This window comes from Mus musculus, chromosome 14 (assembly GCF_000001635.26).
Source record: "Mus musculus strain C57BL/6J chromosome 14, GRCm38.p6 C57BL/6J".
NCBI lineage: Eukaryota > Metazoa > Chordata > Mammalia > Rodentia > Muridae > Mus > Mus musculus.
Window position 1 is genome coordinate 116,724,581 of NC_000080.6, and position 6,607 is coordinate 116,731,187.

The 6,607-nt window shown below is 39.0% G+C and overlaps 1 pseudogene; it reads left to right on the forward strand.

Moving 5' to 3' along the window:
• Positions 5,025–5,296, forward strand: Gm18712 (predicted gene, 18712; annotated as a pseudogene).

A 6,607-nucleotide genomic window follows, 5' to 3' on the forward strand; every position in this document is an offset into this window, starting at 1 on the left:
TATTTTAAAAAGTCCAGAACTGGGAAGCTGTTCACAAAGGTAAGGACAGGTGGTGTCCATATGATTGGCTTGAATTTGGTACTTGGAATTCATATAAAAAGCAGGGGCCTCAGTCATATAAAAAGTGTGCCCTTACCAGTAACAGCAAGGTGAAGGGTAGGAGAGAAATGACCCAGAAGCTCATGGCCAGCTACCTTGGAGTACAAAACAAGGCAGAACAAAACGGAAGAAGAGGTCTGAATCCTGAGTTATCCTCTGACCTCTTGTACATGTTGTCTTACGTGCTTACCTGTACATGCAACTGCCTTGTGCATGAGTGTGTGTGTGTGTGTGTGTGTGTGTGTGTGTGTGTGTAGCTAAAATAAATAATGACTAATAGCTGGTGTCTATTCAACTTTTATTCATGAATTAATTGTCCCTAAGAAACTACTTAATTCTTCCTCAATTCATTAACATGTAACGCATTAGAATACTTGTGATTCCCCTTGAATACAAGTATCTTGATAATAATTGATAAACTTAATAGGTATATTTTGTTAAAATGATTATCTAAATCAGCATTATTAGAACTGTTTGAGATTTTAATTTCAAGTTCAGAGGCACTTCTGTATTGCAACAATGCTGCTTTCTTCAACTAGACCAAAGTGCTTTATGTGACACTTCAACCAAATGTCCTAAAAATATTAAATATATGACATTTTATTACAATGTTAAATTTTAAGTTTAACTGGTGAATCGAGTCATCTTATAGGAAATCTCAATGGCCAAAATGGAAACGCAGTGTTAAATGATCCACAGTCGTAAGTGTTGTACAGGGAGAAAATTGTTAAGTTGTTTCTTGTAGTTGGTCTGTTGAGTCCATGCCTTCTCCATTTGCTTTTGAGTAGTTCTCATACTTCTGTGAAATCAGAGGGTTTCTAGGTTTGTGTGAAATTCTTACACTTGCAATCATAGAGCCCCAATTTCTTAAAGCAAGCAGAACAGTAATTGAGGGTCACATTTAATTTTGTAACAATGCTATTATTAATCTCTTATTAGTGAGTAAATTGAAGAAAACCATGGAATTGTTTTCTTTTAGAGTCGATCTTGAATACATCTTTATAAAAAATATAGGCCAAACACAAATAATCTTTTTTATTCTCAAAACTGTTTATTCTAGTTTACTAAACATTGCAAAATTTTCTTACACGGGAAAGTGAACTATGCTCTGTACTAGTTTCAGTAGTAAATGTCATGATTCTATAAATCCATAGACTAATTAGCTTGATATCGTTTGCTAAATAAATAAAACAAAATGCTTATTATGAAAAGAAAATGAGTAAACCCCTCCCCACTCGCCTTCAAGCATGGTCTTTTTTTAAAATCATTTTTTGATGTTTACTGGGGTTGATATTCTGTATTGATTGTATAGAAGTTTAATAATAATTTCTCATTACCTAATACTCTACTAAATTATATGCTCTTATTTTTCCGTGTTTTTCTAATCTTAACTTTCTAATTTTGTTGACCTTACATTTGGAAAAGCAATTTTAGGTGGAAAGTTCATGAAGGGATTCCACTTCAAGTCATAGAATTTTACAGTAATAAATAAGGTCATTATATATATATTTCTTCACATTCCAACAATCCCACGCTTTTATTTAAATCTTAAAACACCCATGAGAAAAGAAAATGTACATTGTATAATATCTGAAAATTATTAATTCTGAAGCATTACAAATGTTTAAAACTGTAAAACTGTGCAATAGAGTTCTAATTTCTGGCTTATAAATGCATTTTTACTTTCACCTTTTGGAGAAATCTGTGGACACATTAAACTACTTACACTCACTTTTTTTTTAATAGAAGTAACTTCAAAATGAAAAGAAAAATTTGCAGTGCCATTTGACTGGCTAATTTATCTAAAATATGATAACTGTAAAATGAGTTAGAAGGTCATAATTATAATTTTCCCAGGGAAATCTGTGATAGATCTCCACACATTTAGAAAATTTGGCATTTTTAGCCATACAAGATTTTAAGGTTAATTATTTTTTTAACCAAAGAAGAAAAACAACTATGTAAACCTTTACTAAAACTGTGTGTATGTGTGTGTGTCTGTGTGTGTGTGTGTAAGGCACACACATAGTAACAAACATTACATTTAAGGAACAGAGAGAATAAAATCTTTCTTTACCCTAAACATCCAGAAGAGAGGTCCTATTAATTCAAGGTCTCTTACCCTTTCAAAGGAAATCATCTAAAATTTTATGCGGCCGTTTAAATGATTGCTTTGGGAAATTTATATGGTAGTCATGGGAACAAGTAAAGAAGTCAAGGAAACGTTGATCATTTTAATAGTGTGAGAGTGATCCATCCAATTTGTAAATACCTTGGACAACTCTTCTAGGTCATGAGTGATCAGAAAAGACATTTATGCAAAATTAATGAAATAAAATACAATCTCATTAATAGCTACAACCCCCTAAAGTTTTCTAATTGGTTGCATTCTCTGTAAATACTCAGTGTTTGAAAGGGAGGGTGAAAAAAAATTAAAAAAATGAAAATGCTGTGTTCTCCACAGGGTTACGGCATGCATAAAATAAAATAATTTTCTCTCTGTTGACTCAGAGCTAACTCTTGTGCTTTTTTTTGTTTTCTAACATCCTATTTCTATGAATACCACTCCTGTACAACACATTCTTCAATGATTTCATCAATACTTACCTGCCTAGAGGGATACTCCGTCGTCTCACTGAGGCTACTCAGTAGTTTGCCCTCACTAACACCAGAACCAGATCCTCAGATGAACTATGAAGATCATGTCTGCCAGTTAACTTTTTAGGGAGGGTGAAATGGGTTGCATAACTGAAGCCCCTGGAACACAACACAAAAGCAGTGAATGTTGACAATATTCTTATTTTATGGTCATACTCTGGATTTTTTTCTAGATTTTCTTCTGGATACCCAAAGCCCTAAATTAAGTCTTCTTGCGTCATTTTTCTGGCTACTGCCTCCCTTGGCCAGGTCAGTGTTGAATCCAGCAAGAAATTGCTATATTTTGTTTTTTTTTTTTAATTTATCTTTTAACTTAATGCTTTTCTTATGAAACAAAGAGTCTCAGCAATATGTCTAACAGAGTTATTGAAATGGCAAAGTACCTGAATGTTATCTCATGGTTCTCATCTCAATGAACTATAGAAAGGCCAAGAAGTTAAGGATTTAGGCCAATCTGGGGCCATGTTGATAACCTTCCTATCACTTCCTGTGAACCAGCTGTTAGTAGCCTGATGGTCAATGGGAACAGACTAGAGCTTAGCATGATTGAGCTGCTTCGATGGCTTGGTTTAGCAGGAGAGTGAAACTGAGAACATGTCCATTTCTATGGTTTTCAGCAAAGACTTCTGGTAATCTACCAGAAACAGGCTGCAATGCTACAGTACATGTCAAAGGGAATTTCACATCATAGATGTCATTTCCAAGTTGTTCCATTAAATGAGGCAGAGATATCACTACTTAGCTACAGCGTGATCTTCACTGAATTTCACACTAGCAGAAGTCTCTGCTTACAGTTGTGGACCAGGGAACTTCCTCTCCCTCCACCACAGCTAAGCCAAGAACAAATCCCTAAGAATGATAGGAAACTGGGTGGGGGGCATCTTTTCAACTCTCAGGCTTCTCTCACAATAACCTCTGCAATGAAAGTAATCACTTAAAATATTTTCATTCAGTCAAATCAAGAAATGCATTTTCATATTGGCAGTATGACTTAAAACAGTGACCAAGGCCATGATAAATGAAACTCCAGCAGAGTATGAATACTGCTAACCGCCTTGAGGCTTTGTCTTACTTTGCTAGAATTCTTCCATCACCATGGAAAATGGTTTAGCCTGCAAAAGGTGTCATCCCTGCTATACCAATGCAGGCTGTTTGAGTACAGATCATCCAGCCTTGGGGCAAGGGGTCCAGATCAGAGCAATCCAGTAGATCATAAAACTGTGAAAGACTAAAGACCACTTTATGTTTGAGATGGTTTGCTACACATGAAAGCAAATCAAAATGTCCTCTTACACAACTGCTATAAATTAGTGGAGGGATAAAGAACCTTCATAAGTGTTGTTGACATGTGTTGCGCCCACCTCATCTGGCAAGGAAAATGCAACATGGTCGGATTCTTCTCAACAGCTTTATTGCAGGAACGCCTTGATGCTATGGGAACCCTGGGAACCCAGGGAGGACTGCTTATATATACCCTGGCACCTTAATTTGCATGCACCTGCTCAGGAGGAGTTGGTGCCAGATTCGGGCTAGTGCCTGTGCAGTGGTATGGCGGTGTATCGGAGACCGGTGCCATCTTTTAGGCGCCAGCTGCCTACATCTCCCCCGTTTTTGTTTAATAATATGATGCTGGACTAGGTCTGGGCAAGTCTGTCCATCGGCCATGGCTCCTGTCTTAGGTCGATCCTTTCATGTCAGAGCCTTACCTGTCATAGAGTTACCCTATTGCCTCCAGGCCCGTGTCTTAGGTTGGTCTGCGCATAAGGAAAGTTGCCTGTCACTGGATACCGTGGATCTGTGTGACTGCAACTGCCAGACGACCTAGGGCAAACTCTTAATTTTTTAAAGAGGCCAGCCAAACACTGGGAGATGTGCCATCTTTAATCACCATCAATGCTTGGTATACCACTGCCTTATACTGAGCGTGCTCTCGTTTGAGTCAACACAATAGGCAGATATAAAAGACACAACCCAGGAGGACCACTGTCCCCCAGGCCAGCATTCCCGCCCATTCCTTAAAAAATGAGAAGGCATTGGTGATCCAGGAGGTGAAGTCCCCCAAGGTGATGGGGTCCAGTAGAGTGCTGTTGAGTTTGGCAATCTGGAGGAGCAGCTTTCTGGACAACTGCTCAGCTTTAGCTGATCAATTTCCTTTAAGGTACTCAGATAAGAGGCGACTCTGTTCAAGAGACTGAGAGAAATTAGCTTGAACAACTTTATACAATTCTTCAACCTGTTCTTGAACTAAGTCTATTAAATAAGAGAGAGTCCCATCTGCTTTGATATTACTGAGGAGGCATACATGACAAAATGTGGCCACAGCTTTTGCTACAAGTGTATTCATCAGAGTTTGGAGGACAATAATAGATGTCCCAAGTGTAATTATGTTGTGGACAGTATTGACCATCTCTATCCTAATTTCTTGGTGAATGAACTCATTCTCAAACAGAAGCAAAGATTTGAGGAAAAGAGGTTCAAATTGGACCACTCAGTGAGTAGCACCAATGGGCATAGGTGGCAAACATGTCAAAATCTACTATAGGCACAAAGGTGGGAGGTTTTACAACCACAGCGGTATACCCTGCCAACACTCTGCTAAAAAACATGTTCTTCCGGAACTTTTACAATCTATATTTCTGTCGGGGGGAGCAATTTTCCCGTCAGCCTCTCTGGTACCCAAATCGGGTGTTCTTGACCCTGTGGAAAAACTCAAACAGCTCCCCTGGATCTCGAAATAACGGGATCTGGGCCATACCATTTTCCAGTTAGGACATCTTTCCATTTGACATCCTGTTTAAGGATAGGTGAGGTCATGACATGCCTATCTGCAGCTGAATGACCATGTTCGTCCAGAATTTAAAAATTTAAAGTAGAGACAAAGTTTGGAGCTGAGATGAAAGGATGGACCATGTAGAGACTGCCATATCCAGGGATCCACCCCATAATCAGCATCCAAACGCTGACACCATTGCATACACTAGCAAGATTTTATCGAAAGGACCCAGATGTGGCTGTCTCTTGTGAGACTATGCCGGGGCCTAGCAAACACAGAAGTGGATGCTCACAGTCAGCTAATGGATGGATCACAGGGCTCCCAATGGAGGAGCTAGAGAAAGTACCCAAGGAGCTATAGGGATCTGCAACCCTATAGGTGGATCAACATTATGAACTAACCAGTACCCCAGAGCTCTTGACTCTAGCTGCATATATATCAAAAGATGGCCTAGTCGGCCATCACTGGAAAGAGAGGCCCATTGGACACGCAAACTTTATATGCCCCAGAACAGGGGAACGCCAGGGCCAAAAAGGGGGAGTGGGCGGGTAGGGGAGTGGGCATGGGTGGGTATGGGGGACTTTTGGTATAGCATTGGAAATGTAAATGTGCTAAATACCTAATAAAAAATGGAAAGAAAAAAAAAAGGCATGAGCCACCATACTCAGCACAAAATATAAACATATCAATTTATGAATAAACATAACTGCACTTCAATTACAAAAAAAAAAAATTTAAAGTAAAGAGGGCTAAAGATAATTGTTCTTTGGGTGGCCGGCCATCGGCGATTCCCCCTCTTTGTTTTTGTAAGAGTTCTTTTAAGGTTCCATGTGCTCTTTCCACAATGCCTTGGCCCTGTGGATTGTAGGGAAGGCCAGTAGAGTGACTAACCTGCATTATTTTGCAAAAGGTTTGGCATGATTTTGATGTATATGCGGGGCCATTATCAGTTTTTAAACTATCTGGCCTTCCCCAAGCTGCCCAGGCTTCTAGGCAATGGCCAACCACGTTGCAGGATTTCTCACCAGACATGGGGGAGGCAAAAATGACACCTGAACAGGTGTCAATTGAAACATG